Source organism: Arachis stenosperma, chromosome 6, assembly GCF_014773155.1.
Source record: "Arachis stenosperma cultivar V10309 chromosome 6, arast.V10309.gnm1.PFL2, whole genome shotgun sequence".
In the NCBI taxonomy this organism is placed as follows: domain Eukaryota; kingdom Viridiplantae; phylum Streptophyta; class Magnoliopsida; order Fabales; family Fabaceae; genus Arachis; species Arachis stenosperma.
The window spans coordinates 56527087-56546191 of NC_080382.1; the positions used below are offsets into that span (position 1 = coordinate 56527087).

General features: G+C 38.3%; 1 non-coding gene across 1 annotated transcript; it reads left to right on the forward strand.

Annotated features, from left to right (window-relative positions):
* The first annotated feature begins 2813 nt into the window (after positions 1-2813).
* LOC130937462 (small nucleolar RNA R71) lies at positions 2814-2921 on the forward strand. The gene has a single exon (XR_009068682.1). It is a non-coding gene; the product is annotated as a small nucleolar RNA R71 (small nucleolar RNA).
* Positions 2922-19105: the final 16184 nt, after the last annotated feature.

Here is a 19105-nt window from a genome sequence, read left to right on the forward strand (position 1 = left end):
CCCAATTTGAATCTTTGATTAGCTTGAGATAGAATTGTGTGTGCTAATTAAGTATGGGAAATTGTGGGAACAAAGGATATTAAGGGGATATGTCATGATAATATAATGGGAATTTGGACACCTACTCATGTGAAACTATAAGAATAAATTTTTTTTTTCTATATGCATTGATAAGCTATGTTGATTTTGAAAAAAAAAATTTCAAAAAAAAAAAAATAATAAGGGGACAAAATTGCCCCAATGTTGAGTTAAGAATTCAAAGGTCAATGCATGTATGATAGAATTAAAATAAACTGTTGATACATGAGTACGGAATGTAAAAGAGAATCCTGGGTAGCTAGGTACGAACTCCATAGTTATACAAAATATATAGGTTATGTTAGAGTTTTAGTTAATTAAAGATTCAATTTATAAGCTCACTTAACCATATATGTATCCTTACCCTTACCTTGGCTCCATTATAACCCTGAAAAGGCCTCATGATGTTGCATTGGTATATTAAATGTTATTGATTGGTTAGGAGAAGAACAAAAATTTAGGGAGCATGATTAGAGAAGGATAGAGTGATTACCCTATACATTGGAGAGATAAGAAGATACATACATCATCAGTGAGGGTTCAATGCTTAAAATTTTATGTTCCCTGCTTTCATGAGCTACCTTCTTGCATTTTTATCTGTTCTTACTGTATGAGAATTGAATTAGTGGAACTTGATTTGTAATTATTTTGAAGAGCTTATTTATTCTTAATCAAGTGGGCAAGAATCATATAGTTGCATTCACATGTATAGGTTGCATTGCATTGCATGAGTTTTACATGTTCCTACTCATTTATTTTATCTCCTTCAACTAAGCATGAGGACATGCTAATGTTTAAGTGTAGGGAGGTTGATAAACCACTATTTTATGGTTTATAATGTGTTTAATTGTGTGGTTTTATCATGGTCTTTACCCACTTATTCATATAATTAGCATCCATTTATATTTCCTTCCTAAAATTATTACATGATTGAAAACTTACTTCCTGGAGACCCTTTAATTAGGTATTTTAATCCCCCTTTACTCCATTCGATGCCGTAATCTGTGTGTTAAGTGTTTCAGGCTTTATAAGGCATGAATGAATGAGAGATTGGGAAGGAAGCTTGCAAAAATGGAAGGAATACAAGAAATTGAGGAGATGACCAGTGAGAAGTGATGCGTATGCGTCAGCAACGCGACCGCGCGGAAGAGAGGAATTCGCAGTGACGCGGCCGCATGAGTGACGCGGACGCATGGATTGAAAAAGCAGAAGCGACGCGGAGGCATGGACAACGCGCCCGCATGGAAAAGAAAAACGCCGAATGACGCGTCCGCGTAAATGACGCGTCCGCGTAAATGACACGTCCGTGTGACGTGCGCGATCTGCAGAATTTCAAAAGTCGCTGGCAGAGTTTCTGGGATGGATTTCAACCCAGTTTTCGGCCTGGAATTACAGACTAGAGTCAGGGAACATGCAGAAACGAGGGACATAATTCATTCTGCATAATTTTTAGTTTTAGATCTGGATTTACTCCTCCCCTAGGTTTTTCACTCACTTGCACATTCATAATTAGCATTGGAAGATTTTGGCTTTAGCTTTTGAGAAGAGTCTACCTCCGGTACTAGTCATCTTATTTTGTTATTTACTTTTTATATTTATTCTTCCATATTCTTAATCCCTCTAGAGTTGACTTTGGCTTATTTTTACAAGTTATTAATATAGACTAATTTTATTTTCAATTAATCTTTTTATTGTTGTTTATCATGTCTTCTTTTATTTTCACCATTAATTTTGTGAATTTTATAATTATGATGAGTGAGTAGTTCCATGACTTGATTGGGGATGATTAAAAGGAACCCTTGAGTTGAACTACTCAAGAGAGAAATTATAATTGGGTTTATTGTCGAACCACCCTCTAATCATTAACTCTAGTCCTTCGCAAGGGAGAGGATTAGGACTTATGACTAGAAACAGATTTCCAACTTGCTTGACTTTCCTTTACCTAGTAGGGGTTAACTAAGCAGAGTAACTTCCAATTATTAATTAATCTTGTGAGTATTTTAACAAGAATAGGGCTTCCAACTAATCTACCCCCAATCAAGGCTTTTATTTAGAATTAATTAAATTTTTTGATTTAAATTTCTGTTTATCAACTCAACCATTTTTGAAAACACGCAATTGATGAAATAGCACATTTCTCTGTAACTCGTTGGGAGACGACCTGGGATTCATACTCCCAGTATTTTAATTTTAAATATTGTGACAACCCCTTTTAAATTGATAAGCGGATTTTTGGTTGGTTAAGGACTGTACTTGCAACATATCCCTATTAATAAATTCTTAACTCGCCAATTTCTGCCACATCAATTTCTCCATGAGAGATTATAGGTGTTTCCATAGGCTTCACCCATGTAATTCACCTTTGCCATTGCAGGGTTCTCAGGATCATAGGTTTCTTCTTCAGAAGATGCCTCTTTAGTGCTATTGGATGCATTTTGCAATCCATTTAGACTCTGAGATATCATATTGACTTGTTGGGTCAATATTTTGTTCTGGGCCAGTATGGCATTCAGAGCATCAATTTCAAGAACTCCCTTCTTCTGAGGCGTCCCATTACTCATAGGATTCCTCTCAGAGGTGTACATGAATTGGTTATTTGCAACCATATCAATGAGTTCTTGAGCTTTTGCAGGCATTTTCTTTAGGTGAATGGACCCACCTGCAAAGTGGTCCAATAACATCTTAGACAGTTCAGACAGACCATCATAGAATATATCCAGGATGGTCCATTCTGAAAGCATGTCAGAAGGACACTTTTTGGTCAGTTGCTTGTATCTCTCCCAAGCTTCATAGAGGGATTCACCTTCTTTCTGTCTGAAGGTTTGAACATCCACTCTAAGCTTGCTCAGCTTTTGAGGAGGAAAGAACTTGGCTAAGAAAGCCGTGACCAGCTTATCCCAAGAGCTCAGGCTATCTCTAGGCTGATAGTCCAACCATGTTCTAGCTCTGTCTCTTACAGCAAAAGGGAAAAGCATAAGCTTGTAGACCTCAGGATCAACTCCATTGGTCTTAACAGTATCACAGATCTGCAAGAATTCAGTTAAGAACTAAAAAGGATCTTCTGATGGAAGTCCATGAAACTTGCAATTCTATTGCATCAGAGAAACTAATTGAGGCTTTAGCTCAAAATTATTTGCTCCAATGGCAGGAATTGAGATGCTTCTTCCATGGAAGTTGGAATTTGGTGCAGTAAAGTCACCAAGCATCTTCCTTGCATTGTTGTTGGGTTTGGCCATGTCTCCTTCATTTTCGAGATTCTCTGTAAGGTTTTCTCTGAATTGTTGTGCTTTAGCTTCTCTTAGCTTCTTCTTCAGAGTCCTTTTAGGTTCAAGATCTGCTTCAACAAGAATGTCCTTGTCCTTGCTCCTGCTCATATGAAAAAGAAGAGAACAGAAAAGAAGAGAAATCCTCTATGTCACAGTATAGAGATTCCTTTATGTGAGTAGAAGAAGAAAAGAATGGAAGAAGGAGGAGAAAAATTTGAACACAGAGAGAGAAGAGAAGTGAGTTCGATTTATGAGTAGAAGAGAAGTGTTAGTAGATAAATAAAATAAATAGAAAGAGATGAGAGGGAGAGAATTTCAAAAACTATTTTTGAAAAAAAGGTTAGTGATTTTCGAAAATTAAGAGAAGAAATAAAATTAAAATTAAAACAATTAGTTAAATAAAAAGAATTTTGAAAAAGGGTGAGGAATTTTTGAAAATTAGAGAGAGTAAAGTAGTTACGTGGTTTTGAAAAAAATAAGAAACAAACAAAAAGTCAATTAGTTAGTTGAAAAAGATTTGAGAATCAATTTTGAAAAGATAAGAAGTTAGAAAAGATTTTGAAATTGATTTTGAAAAAGATATGATTTGAAATTTATTTTGAAAAAGATTTGAAAAGGAAATTAAAAATATTTGATTTTTAAAATTAAAATTTATTACTTGACTAACAATAAACTAGAAGATATGATTCTAGAATTTAAAGATTGAACCTTTCTTAACAAGAAATTAACAAACTTCAAATTTTTGAATTAATCACATTAATTGTTAGTAAAGTTTTCGAAAATTATGAAATAAAAATAAGAAAAAGATTTTGAAAATCAATTTTTAAAAAAAATTTCGAAAATATAAAAGAAAAATGAAAAAGATTTGATTTTTGAAAAAATTTTGAAAAGATAAGATTTTTAAAATTGAAATCTTGACTTGACTAACAAGAAACAACTTATTTTAAAATTTTTTGACTAAGTCAACCCAAAGATTTCGAAATTTAAGAGTAAAATAAGGGAAAGATATTTTTTATTTTTGAATTTTAATGAGGAGAGAGAAAAATACAAATATGACCCAAAACATGAAAATTTTGGATTAAAACCAATGATGCATGCAAGAACACTATGAATGTCAAGATGAACACCAAGAACACTTTGAAGATCATGATGAACACCAAGAACTTATTTTTGAAAAATTTTTAAGAAAAGAAAAATATGCAAGACACCAAACTTAGGAATTTTTCATGTTTAGACGCTATGAATTCCAAAATGCATATGAGAAACAAGAAAAGACACGAAATAAGAAAATATGAAGATCAAACAAGAAGACTTACCAAGAATAACTTGAAGATCGTGAAGAACACCATGCATGAGTTTTCGAAAATTTTTGAGAAAAATAAAACTATGCAATTGACACCAAACTTAAAAATTGACTCTAGACTCAAACAAGAAACACAAAATATTTTTGGTTTTTATGATTTTATTAATTTTTTTTGGATTTTTTGAAAATTATATTTTGGAAAAATGCAAACAAATAAAAAATTTTTGAAAGATTTTGTAAAACTATTTTTGAAAAGAAAACCTAATCTGAGCAACAAGATGAACCGTCAGTTGTCCAAACTCAAACAATCCCCGGCAACGGCGCCAAAAACTTGATAGGCAAAATTGTGACTCATACTTTTCACAACTCGAACAATTCCTAGCAATGGCTCCAAAATCTTGGTGCACAATACTATGGTTCACACACATTCTTCACAACTTCGCACAACTAACGAGCAAGTACACTGAGTCGTCCAAGTAATAAATCTTACGTGATTAAGGGTCGATCCCACGGAGATTGTTGGTATGAAGCAAGCTATGGTCATCCTGTAAATCTCAGTCAGGCGGATTCTAATGGTTATAATGGTTATAATGGTTTTCGAATATAAAGATAAATAAAGCATAAAATAAAGATAGAGATACTTATGTAATTCATTCATGGAAATTTCAGATAAGCGTATGAAGATATTGTGTTCCTTCTGAATTTCTACTTTCCTACTGCTTTCATCCAATCATTCTTACTCCTTTCCATGGCAAGCTGTATGTTGGGGGATCACCGTTGTCAATGGCTACCGTCCGTTCTCTCAGTGAAAATGGTCCTCGTGCGCTGTCACCGCACGACTAATCATCTGTCGGTTCTCGATCATGCAGGAATAGGATTTACTATCCTTTTGCATCTGTCACCATGCCCTACAGTCGCGAGTTTGAAGCTCGTCATAGTCATTCAATCCCTGAATCTTACTCGGAATACCACAGACAAGGTTTAGACTTTCCGGATTCTCAAGAATGCTGCCAATGGATTCTAGTTTATACCACGAAGATTCTGATTATGGAATCCAATAGATATTCATTCAAGGTTATTTGCATGTAGAACGAAAGTGGTTGTCAAGCACACGTTCATAAGTGAGAATGGTGATGAGTGTCACATAATCATCACATTGATCATGTTCTTGGGTGCAAATGGATATCTTAGAATAAGAATAAGTGTGAATTGAATAGAAGAACAATAGTACTTTGCATTAATACTCGAGGAACAGCAGAGCTCCACACCTTAATCTATGGTGTGTAGAAACTCCACTGTTGAAAATACATAAGTGATAAAGGTGTTCATTGGTTCTGGCCCCAGAGAGGGAACCAGGAAAACCAAGACTTAATGGTTCAAAAAGACCAAATGGTCTAAGAGAGACTCCCAATACAATAGTAAAAGGTTCTATTTATACTAAACTAGCTACTAGGGTTACAAAGATAAGTAATTGATGTAGAAATCCACTTCCGGGGCCCACTTGGTGTGTGCTTGGGTTGAGCTTGAGCTTTACATGTGCAGAGGCTTCTCTTGGAGTTAAACGCCAAGTTGTAACGTGTTTTTGGCATTTAACTCTGGTTTGTGACGTGTTTCTGGCGTTTTACTCCAGAATGCAGCATAGAGCTGGCATTGAACGCCAGTTTGTGTCATCTATGCTCGAATAAAGTATGAACTATTATATATTTCTGGAAAGCCCTGGATGTCTACTTTCCAACGCAATTAAGAGCACGCCATTTGGAATTCGGTAGCTCCAGAAAATTTATTTTGAGTGTAGGGATGTCAGAATCCAACAGCATCTGTAGTCCTTTTTCAGCCTCCAATCACATTTTTGCTCAGGTCCCTCAATTTTAGCCAGAAAATACTTGAAATCACAGAGAAACACACAAACTCATAGTAAAGTCCAGAAATGTGAATTTTGCATAAAAACTAATAAAAACATCCCTAAATGTAACTAGATCCTACTAAAAACTACCTAAAAATAATGCCAAAAAGCTTATAAAGTATCCGCTCATCAGTCCCCAAGCAAGCACTAATCATAAGAGAAAATGAAATGAAACAGAGAAGAATGCATGTCCTTATTTAGCAGATAATTGAACTTGGTTCATGGGGTTTTATGCAGATCAATGGTAGCTCATTTATTCTTTTGCTGATAGATAAGAAATGTTTCTTCAAAGGTTCATTAGACTTGCTGCTATACTGTCTTACTTTTGCTTGATCCCTTGCTAGATTTTTCTTCTTTATTTTGCTTAGAAAGCTTATTGCTTAATGAAGGCTTGGTGGCAAATGTTGTAGCAGCCTTTTGGCTCAATTTTGCTCAACATTTCTTCACCACAGACACATGGCTCACATTTTCTTCCTAGGAACATTGATGCCCAGCATCTCTTTGGATCACTAAATGTTTTGTAGCTAGGTTACTCTTGATAGTGGACTTTTGGTTGGCAATCCCAAATCAGTTAATCTAAGTGGCCAAGTTTCAAAATACTCCTCAGAACCTACTTTTCAAGCATATCCTAGTACAAAAATACCACAAGCATATGTCCTAGGGTCCAAGCTATTGGTGTCTAGCCTTATTGTTTGTTTCTTTGCCAATTCTTGGCTTTTTTCTTTCTTTTCTTTTTGTTTTGATTCATTCTCAAGGGAAATTCATTGATTAAAGACTTTATAGTAGCAAGCTAGTTCATACTTCAAGGAACATGTTATTATGCAGCATTTATTTTATGAGCAACTCATTAAATCAAGCAAATACAACCACTAACTTTCATTCAAACTTATACAACATTGAACATTCACTTTCTAGTTGATGAGCGGATAATTTATACGCTTTTTGGCATTGTTTTTAGTATGTTTTTGTTAGTTTTAGTGGAGTTCTTAGTATATTTTTATTAGTTTTTAGTTAAAATTCACTTTTCTGGACTTTACTATGAGTTTGTGTGTTTTTCTGTGATTTCAGGTATTTTCTGGCTGAAATTGAAGGTTCTGAGCAAAAATCTGATTCAGAGACTGAAAAGGACTGCAGATGCTGTTGGATTCTGACCTCCCTACACTCGAAGTGGATTTTCTGGAGCTACAGAAGCCCAATTGGCGCGCTCTCAACGGCGTTGGAAAGTAGACATCCTGGGCTTTCCAGCAATATATGATAGTCTATACTTTGCCCAAGATTTGATGGCCCAAACCGGCGTTCAAAGTCACCTCAAGAAATCCCAGCGTTAAACGCTGGAACTGGCACCCAAATGGGAGTTAAACGCCCAAACTGGCATAAAAGCTGGCGTTTAACTCCAAGAAGAGTCTCTACACGAAATTGCTTCATTGCTCAGCCCAAGCACACACCAAGTGGGCCCGGAAGTGGATTTTTATGTCATTTACTCATCTCTGTACACCCTAGGCTACTAGTTTTCTATAAGTAGGACCTTTTACTATTGTATTTGATGTCTAGGATCTTTTGATCATGTTTTTATGATTGAACCCTCTTTGGGAGGCTGGCCATTCGGCCATGCCTAGACCTTGTTCTTATGTATTTTCAACGGTGGAGTTTCTACACACCATAGATTAAGGTGTGGAGCTCTGCTGTACCTCGAGTATTAATGCAATTACTATTGTTCTTCCATTCAATTCCGCTTGTTCTTGTTCTAAGATATCACTTGTTCTTCAACTTGATGAATGTGATGATCCGTGACACTCATCATCATTCTCACTCATGAACAAGGTGACTGACAACCACTCTTGTTCTACAAGCAATCAAAGCTCTAGTGAATATCTCTTGGATTCCTGATAACACGATGCATGGTTGATCGCCTGACAACCGAGTGCTCGCCTGACAAACGAGCCAGCCATTCCGTGAGATCAGAGTCTTCGTGGTATAGGCGAGAACTGATGGCGGCATTCAAGAGAATCCGAAAGGTCTAACCTTGTCTGTGGTATTCTGAGTAGGATTCAATGATTGAATGACTGTGACGTGCTTCAAACTCCTGAAGGCGGGGCATTAGTGACAGACGCAAAAGAATCACTGGATTCTATTCCGGCCTGATTGAGAACCGACAGATGGATAGCCGTGCCGTGACAGGGTGCGTTGAACATTTCCAATGAGAGGATGGGAGGTAGCCACTGACAATGGTGAAACCCTACACGAGCTTGCCATGGAAAAGAGTAAGAAGGATTGGATGAAGACTGTAGGAAAGCAGAGAGACGGAAGGGAAGGCATCTTCATGCGCTTATCTGAAGTTCCTACCAATGAATTACATAAGTATCTCTATCTTTACCTTTTATGTTATTTTCGTTCATCATCATCATACATTTGAGTTTGCCTGACTAAGATTTACAAGATGACCATAGCTTGCTTCATAGCAACAATCTCCGTGGGATCGACCCTTACTCACGTAAGGTATTACTTGGACGACCCAGTGCACTTGCTGGTTAGTTGTGCGAAGTTGTGTAATGCCATGGAATTGAGCTACCAAGTTTTTGGAGTTCATGACCGGGGATTATGAGAGTTGTGAAAAGTATTGTTCACAATTTCGCGCACCAAGTTTTTGGCGCCGTTGCCGGGGATTGTTCAGTTGGACAACTAACGGTTCATCTTGTTGCTTAGATTAGGTATTTTTTTTTTCGAAATTCTTGAAGGTGAATCCTAGAGTTTCATGATGATTTGTTGAAATCTGGCTGGCTGAGAAGCCATGTCTAATTTCATTGGACCGAGGTTTCAACTTATCATCACAAGAGCTTGATGATTTTTATCAATCTTGCTTTTGGAGCAGTGATCTGCTAAGGCTTGGCTGGCCTTTGGCCATGTCTAGTGTTTTGGACCGAAGCTTTCTTTGAAAGCTTGGCTGGCTGTGAAGCCATGTCTAATTCCTGGACCGGAGTCTTAGACTAGCATTGCACTGATTCCTGGAATTCTCATTAAGAATTTTGATACCTTTTCCCACTTAATTTTTGAAAAAATCCAAAAAAATTACAAAATCATAAAAACCAAAAATATTTGATGTTTCTTGCTTAAGTTTAGTGTCTCATCTTAAGTTTGGTGTCAATTGCATGCATTCATTCATGTGTCTTAATGGTCTTCAAGTAATTCTTGATGATTTTCGTGTTCTAATCTTTGAATTCAATTGACTTGAGTGTTTATGTGTCTCATATAGTGTTAGTAGTATACAAACTGCTAAGTTTGGTGTCTTGCATGCATTGTTATTTGATTCTTGTTGCATTTTGATTATTGAAAATCCAAAAATATTTTTAATTTGTGTCTTTTCAAGTCAATAATACAAAGAATTGAAGATTCAGAACATACTGCAGAGGAATTATACAGAAAAAGCTGGGCATTCAAAAATGCCCAGTGAAGAAGACAGACTGGCGTTTAAACGCCAGCCAGGGTACCTGGTTGGGCGTTTAACGCCCAAAAAGGGTGCATTTTGGGCGTTGAACGCCAGAATGTATACCATTCTGGGCGTTTAACGCCAGGATGGTGCTAGGGGGAAGATTTTGTTTTCAAATCAATTTTTTTTCAAGTTTTCAAAGCTTTTCAAAATCAAATCTTTTTCAAATCATATCTTTTCAATCAAATGTTTTCAAAATCAATTTCTTTTTTTTCAAAGATACTTACTAACAATTAATGATTTGATTGAACATCTCAAATTTGTTGCCTTTTCTGTTGAGAAAGGTTTAATGTTTGAATCATATCTTTTCTTGTTAGGCAAGTCACTAATTTTCAAAATCAAATCTTTTAAAATTATTTTCAAAACATATCTTTTAAAATTGTTTTCAAATCATATCTTCTCAATCACATCTCTTTAAAAACTAATCATATCTTCTTAACCTCATCTTTTTCAAAATAGTTTTCAATCAAATCTTTTTGATTTCTAATTTCAAATCCTTTTTCAAAAATCACTTGATTTCTTTCTTACTTTTATTTTCGAAAATCAATTAAGTGTTTTTCAAAATGTTTTCAAAATCTTTTTAATTGAATTTTCGAAAATCTTCTTCCTCTCCTTCCACATCCTTCTATTTATGGAGTACTACTCCTTCTTAATGCACAACTCAAACTCTATCTAATTAAGTTCGAATTCTTCTACTTCCTTCTTCTACTTTTCTTTTCCTCTGACACCTCAAGAAATCTCTACACTGTGACATAGAGGATTCCACATTTTCTTTTTCTCTTCTCTTTCATATGAGCAGAAGCAGAGACAAAGGCATTCTTGTTGAAGCTGACCCTGAACCTGAGTGAACCTTGAAGCGAAAGCTAAGAGAAGCCAAGGCACAACTCTCTTTAGAGGACCTGACCGAATTCTTCAAAGAAGAAGAACATATGGCAGCCGAAAACAACAACAATGCCAACAATGCAAGGAAGGTGCTGGGTGACTTTACTGCACCTACTCCCAACTTCTATGGGAGAAGCATCTCTATCCCTGCCATTGGAGCAAACAACTTTGAGCTTAAGCCTCAATTAGTTTCTCTAATGCAACAGAATTGCAAGTTCCATGGACTTCCATTGGAAGATCCTCATCAGTTTTTAGCTGAATTCTTGCAAATCTATGACACAGTCAAGACTAATGGGGTTGACCCTGAGGTCTACAGACTGATGCTATTCCCTTTTGCTGTAAGAGACAGAGCTAGGATATGGTTGGACTCACAACCTAAAGATAGCCTGGACTCTTGGGAAAAGCTAGTCAATGCCTTCTTGGCAAAGTTCTTTCCACCTCAAAAATGGAGTAAGCTTAGAGTGGAAGTCCAAACCTTCAGACAAAAGGATGGAGAATCCCTCTATGAAGCTTGGGAAAGATACAAACAATTAATCAGAAGATGTCCCTCAGACATGCTTTCTGAATGGAGCATCATAGGTATCTTCTATGATGGTCTCTCTGAACTATCCAAGATGTCTTTGGATAGCTCTGCTGGAGGATCTCTTCATTTGAAGAAGACGCCTACAGAGGCTCAAGAGCTAATTGAAATGGTTGCAAATAACCAATTCATGTACACTTCTGAAAGAAATCCTGTGAACAATGGGACTAGTCAGAAGAAAGGAGTTCTTGAGATTGACACTCTGAATGCCATACTGGCTCAGAACAAGATATTGACTCAACAAGTCAATTTGATTTCTCAAAGTCTGTCTGGAATGCAAAATGCACCTGGCAGTACTAAGGAAGCTTCATCTGAGGAAGAAGCTTATGATCCTGAGAACCCTTCAATGGAAGAGGTGAATTACCTAGGAGAACCCAATGGAAACACCTATAATTCTTCATGGAGAAATCACCCAAATTTCTCATGGAAGAATCAAGAGAGACCTCAACAAGGTTTCAATAACAATACTGGTGGAAGAAACAGGCTTGGCAATAACAAGCCTTTTCCATCATCTTCTCAGCAACAGACAGAGAGTTCTAAGCAGAATACCTCTGACTTAGCAACAATGGTCTCTGATCTAATCAAAACCACTCAAAGTTTCATGAATGAAACAAGGTCCTCCATCAGAAATTTGGAAGGACAAGTGGGACAGCTGAGCAAGAAAGTTACTGAACTCCCTCCTAGCACTCTCCCAAGTAATACAGAAGAAAATCCAAAAGGAGAGTGCAAAGCCATAACCATGGCCGAATATGGAGAGGAAAGAGAGGAGGTGGACGCCACTGAGGAAAACCTCAGTGGGCGTGCACAACCTCCTCTGAGTTCCCCAATGAGGAACCATGGGAATCTGAGGCTCAAAATGAGACCATAGAGATTCCATTGGACTTACTTCTGCCTTTTATGAGCTCTGATGAGTATTCTTCCTCTGAAGAGGATGAGTATGTCACTGAAGAGCAAGTTGCTAAATATCTTGGAGCAATCATGAAGCTAAATGACAAGTTATTTGGAAATGAGACTTGGGAAGATGAATCTCCCTTGCTCACCAAAGAACTGGATGACTTGTCTAGGCAGAAATTACCTCAAAAGAGATAAGATCCTGGGAAGTTTTCCATACCTTGTACCATAGGCACCATGACCTTCAAGAAGGCCCTGTGTGACTTAGGGTCAAGTGTGAACCTCATGCCTCTCTCTGTAATGGAGAAGCTAGGGATCTTTGAGGTACAAGCTGCAAGAATCTCATTGGAGATGGCAGACAACTCAAGAAAACAAGCTCATGGACTTGTAGAGAATGTTTTGGTAAAAGTTGAAGACCATTACATCCCTACTGATTTCATAGTCCTAGAGACAGGGAAGTGCATGGATGAATCCATCATCCTTGGCAGACCCTTCCTAGCCACAGCAAAGGCTGTGATTGATGTTGATAGAGGTGAACTAATCATTCAAGTGAATGAAGAATCCTTTGTGTTTAAGGCTCAAGGATATCCCTCTGTCACCATGGAGATGAAGCTTGAAGAGCTTCCCTCAAATCAGAGACAAATAGAGCCCCCAAAGTCAAACTCTAAGTTTGGTGTTGGGAGGCCATAACCAAACTCTAAGTTTGGTGTTGAACCCCCACATTCAAACTCTAAGTTTGGTGTTGGGAGGTTCCCACATTAGCTCTGATCATTTGTAAGGCTCAAATGAGAGCCATCTGTCAAGCTACTGACATTAAAGAAGCGCTTGTTGGGAGGCAACCCAATGATTATATTTTATATATTTTCTTTTGTCATTTTATGTTTTTTGTAGGTTGATGATCATAAGAAGTTACAAAATCAATGAAAAAAGCAAAAACAAAATGAAAAACAGGAAGAAAAACAGCACACCCTGGAGGAAGATGTTGCTGACGTTCAAACGCCAGTAAGCCTAGCAGTTGGGCGTTTAACGCCCAGTCTGGCACCATTCTGGGCGTTTAACGCCAGAAAGGGGCACCAGACTGGCGTTAAATGCCAGAAAAGGGCAAGAACCTGGCGTTAAACGCCAGGAATGGGCACCAGCCCGGCGTTTAATGCCAGAAATAGCTCAAAACGTGATTTTGAGCAATATTTGGTGCAGGGATGACTTTTCCTTGACACCACAGGATCTGTGGACCCCACAGGACCCCCACCTACCCCACCACCACCCTCTCTCTTCTTCCCCCATTCACCAATCACCTCAATACCTCTTCCCCAAAAACCCTTCACCTATCAAATCCCATCTTTCTCTTCACCACTCACATCCATCCTTCATAAATCCCCACCAACCTCACCCTTCAAATTCAAACCACTTTCCCTCCCAAACCCACCCATACATGGCCGAATTCCATCTCCCCTCTCTCCTATAAATACCCTTCTTCACTTCTTCATTTTCACACAACCTAAACACCACTTCTCCCCCTTCTTTGGCCGAATACACTAAGCCATTCCCTTCTCCCTCATTTCTTCTTCTTCTACTCTCTTCTTTCTTCTTTTGCTCGAGGACGAGCAAACCTTTTAAGTTTGGTGTGATAAAAGCGTTGCTTTTTCATTTTTCCATAACCATTTATGGCATCCAAGGCCGGAGAAACCTCTAGAAAGAGGAAAGGGAAGGCAAAAGCTTCCACCTCCGAGTCATGGGAGATGGATAGATTCATCTCAAGGGTGCATCAAGACCACTTCTATGAAGTTGTGGCCTTGAAGAAGGTGATCCCCGAGGTCCCCTTTTCACTCAAAAAGGGTGAATATCCGGAGATCCGCCATGAGATCCGAAGAAGAGGTTGGGAAGTACTTACCAACCCGGATCCAAAGAATTATCTTACTATGGTTCGGGGGAAATACTTGGATTTTAGTCCGGAAAGTGTAAGGTTGGCGTTCAACTTGCCTATGATGCATGGAGATGAACATCCTTACACAAGAAGGGTCAACTTTGATCAAAGGTTGGACCAAGTCCTCACAGTCATATGTGAAGAGGGCGCACAATGGAAGAGAGATTCAAGAGGCAAGCCGGTTCAATTGAGAAGGCATGACCTCAAGCCCATGGCTAGAGGATGGTTAGAGTTCATTCAACGCTCAATCATTCCCACTAGCAACCGGTCCGAAGTTACTCTAGACCGAGCCATCATGATTCATAGCATCATGATTGGAGAAGAAGTGGAAGTTCATGAGGTTATAGCCCAAGAACTCTATAAAGTGGCGGACAAATCTTCCACCTTGGCAAGGCTAGCCTTTCCTCATCTCATTTGTCACCTCTGTTATTCAGTTGGAGTTGACATAGAAGGAGATACCCCCATTGATGAGGACAAGCCCATCACCAAGAAAAGGATGGAGTACACAAGAGACCCCTCTCATCAAGAGATCCCTGAGATGCCTCAAGGGATGCACCTTCCTCCACAAAACTATTGGGAGCAACTGAACACCTCCCTAGGAGAATTGAGTTCCAACATGGGACAACTAAGGGTGGAGCATCAAGAACACTCCATCATCCTCCATGAAATTAGAGAAGATCAAAGAATCATGAGGGAGGAGCAACAAAGACAAGGAAGAGACATTGAGGAGCTCAAGCACTCCATAGGATCTTCAAGAGGAAGAAAGAGCCGCCATCACTAAGGTGGACCCGTTCTTTAATTTCCTTGTTTTTTATTCTTCTGTTTTTCGAATTTTAGTGCTTATGTTTGTCTATGTTTGTGTCTTATGATCATTAGTGTCTTAGTGTCTATGCCTTAAAGTTATGAATGTCCTATGAATCCATCACCTTTCTTGAATAAAAACGTGCTTAATTGAAAAGGAAAGAATTGCATGAATTCTGAATTTTATAATAGTTTAATTATTTTGATGTGGTGGCATTACTTCTGTTCTCTGAATGTATGCTTAAACAGTGCATATGTCTTTTGAATTTGTGGTTCATGAATGTTGGCTCTTGAAAGAATGATGAAAAAGGAGACATGTTACTGAGGATCTGAAAAATCATTAAAAATGATTCTTGAAGCAAGAAAAAGCAGTGAATACAAAAAAAAAAAAGAAAAGAAGAAGCAAGCGAAAAAAAAAGAGAAAAATCGAAAAAAAAGAGAAAGAAAAAGAAAGAAATAAAGTTGTGATCCAAGGCAAAAAAGAGTGTGCTTAAGAACCCTGGACACCTCTAATTGGGGACTTTAGCAAAGCTGAGTCACAATCTGAAAAGGTTCACCCAATTATGTGTCTGTGGCATGTATGTATCCGGTGGTAATACTGGAAGACAGAGTGCTTTGGGCCACGGCCAAGACTCATAAAGTAGCTGTGTTCAAGAATCATCATACTTAACTAGGAGAATCAATAACACTATCTGGATTCTGAGTTCCTAAAGAAGCCAATCATTCTGAATTCCAAAGGATAGAGTGAGATGCCAAAACTATTCAGAGGCAAAAAGCTAAAAGCCCCGCTCATCTAATTAAAACTGATCTTCATAGATGTTTTTGGAGTTCATTGCATATTCTCTTCTTTTTATCTTATTTGATTTCAAGTTGCTTGAGGACAAGCAACAATTTAAGTTTGGTGTTGTGATGAGCGGATAATTTATACGCTTTTTGGCATTGTTTTTAGTATGTTTTTGTTAGTTTTAGTGGAGTTCTTAGTATATTTTTATTATTTTTTAGTTAAAATTCACTTTTCTGGACTTTACTATGAGTTTGTGTGTTTTTCTGTGATTTCAGGTATTTTCTGGCTGAAATTGAAGGTTCTGAGCAAAAATCTGATTCAGAGACTGAAAAGGACTGCAGATGCTGTTGGATTCTGACCTCCCTGTACTCGAAGTGGATTTTCTGGAGCTACAGAAGCCCAATTGGCGGGCTCTCAACGGCGTTGGAAAGTAGACATTCTGGGCTTTCCAGCAATATATGATAGTCCATACTTTGCCCAAGATTTGATGGCCCAAACCGGCGTTCAAAATCACCTCAAGAAATCCCAGCGTTAAACGCTGGAACTGGCACCCAAATGGGAGTTAAACGCCCAAACTGGCATAAAAGCTGGCGTTTAACTCCAAGAAGAGTCTCTACACGAAATTGCTTCATTGCTCAGCCCAAGCACACACCAAGTGGGCCCGGAAGTGGATTTTTATGTTATTTACTCATCTCTGTACACCCTAGGCTACTAGTTTTCTATAAGTAGGACCTTTTACTATTGTATTTGATGTCTAGAATCTTTTCATCATGTTTTTATGATTGAACCCTCTTTGGGAGGCTGGCCATTCGGCCATGCCTAGACCTTGTTCTTATGTATTTTCAACGGTGGAGTTTCTACACACCATAGATTAAGGTGTGGAGCTCTGCTGTACCTCGAGTATTAATGCAATTACTATTGTTCTTCCATTCAATTCCGCTTGTTCTTGTTCTAAGATATCACTTGTTCTTCAACTTGATGAATGTGATGATCCGTGACACTCATCATCATTCTCACTCATGAACAAGGTGACTGACAACCACTCTTGTTCTACAAGCAATCAAAGCTCTAGTGAATATCTCTTGGATTCCTGATAACACGATGCATGGTTGATCGCCTGACAACCGAGTGCTCGCCTGACAAACGAGCCAGCCATTCTGTGAGATCAGAGTCTTCGTGGTATAGGCGAGAACTGATGGCGGCATTCAAGAGAATCCGGAAGGTCTAACCTTGTCTGTGGTATTCTGAGTAGGATTCAATGATTGAATGACTGTGACGTGCTTCAAACTCCTGAAGGCGGGGCGTTAGTGACAGACGCAAAAGAATCACTGGATTCTATTCCGGCCTGATTGAGAACCGACAGATGGATAGCCGTGCCGTGACAGGGTGCGTTGAACATTTCCAATGAGAGGATGGGAGGTAGCCACTGACAATGGTGAAACCCTACACGAGCTTGCCATGGAAAGGAGTAAGAAGGATTGGATGAAGACTGTAGGAAAGCAGAGAGACGGAAGGGAAGGCATCTTCATGCGCTTATCTGAAGTTCCTACCAATGAATTACATAAGTATCTCTATCTTTACCTTTTATGTTATTTTCGTTCATCATCATCATACATTTGAGTTTGCCTGACTAAGATTTACAAGATGACCATAGCTTGCTTCATAGCAACAATCTCCGTGGGATCGACCCTTACTCACGTAAGGTATTACTTGGACGACCCAGTGCACTTGCTGGTTAGTTGTGCGAAGTTGTGTAATGCCATGGAATTGAGCTACCAAGTTTTTGGAGTTCATGACCGGGGATTATGAGAGTTGTGAAAAGTATTGTTCACAATTTCGCGCACCACTAGTCAAACATTTTCCTTTTATTCAAGCAGCAGGAAAACAAAACAAAATATTCAAGCTAATGATGGATGACATAAATTATGCAGATCCAAGCATTTATTAGCAAACATTTTCACCTAATTGAACACTTTAGCAAGACATATAGGAATCTCTAAATTAAAACACTTTACAGCAACAAGGATTGAGTATTCAATACAACCTGTTGGGAATGTCTCTCATCTTTTCTTCTGTTGTATCCCTTGGATGATATTGCAGATCCCTTTCACAGATTAAGTGTTTCCCTGCATAATCCTTGGAAGTTGCTTGCTTCTCAAGCCTTTAAGCAATTGGTTAATATGCATGAATTGTGTATGGCTTTTAAATTTACTTTGGTGTGTGAACACCAAACTTAATCCCTTGCCAATGTTTTTGGATGCAACAAGTTAACCATTTATGAATCTTTTTTTTCTTTGCTAAAGGTTATAAAGCTGAAGCTAGAAAACAATGGTTAAATAGTTTATCTGATTGCTTGGAGCTAGTAGCCATTCATGCAGAAGGTGAGAATGTGTTTTTAAATAAGATTTTTGGTGGAACACCAAACTTAGCATCCTTCATTCTCCCTCAAATTGTTTTGGTGTGCAACACCAAACTTAGTTTCTTGCAATACAGATAAAACTAATTAGCCTTTTTATTGAAATAGTTGAAAAAGAGAACTACCTCAGGTTGGGTTGCCTCCCAACAAGCGCTTCTTTATTGTCACTAGCTTGACATATTTCATTCTTGCTCAATTTAGGTTCTGGACATCCTTTTCTTTGTCCCATTGGCCTCCCAAGTATTGCTTTGCCCTGTGACCATTTGGTGTGAAATGACTCTTTGTTGCTTCATCTAGCAATTCAAGGCTTCCATAGGGAAAAACCTTTGCCACCAAGTATGGACCAGTCCATTTGGATTTGAGCTTGCCAGGGAAAACCATAAGCCTGGAGTTATATAAGAGTACTTGCTGTCCTGGTTTGAATTCCTTCCTTGAGATCTTCTTGTCATGCCACCTCTTAACTTTTTCCTTGTATATCTTGGCACTTTCATAAGCTTCTAGCCTAAACTCATCCAACGTATTTAGTTGTAGCAGCCTCTTCTCCCCTGCTGCTTGAGAATCAAGGTTGAGGAGTTTAGTGGCCCAAAAAGCCTTATGTTCAAGCTCTACAGGGAGGTGACAAGATTTGCCATATAACAGCTAAAAAGGGGACTTCCCAATAGTAGTTTTGAATGTTGTCCTATATGCCCAAAGTGCATCTTCTAGTTTTCTGGCCCAATCTTTCCTAGTTGCTCCCATAGTCTTCTCCAAAATTCTCTTCAACTCCCTATTTGCAAGCTCTGCTTGGCCATTG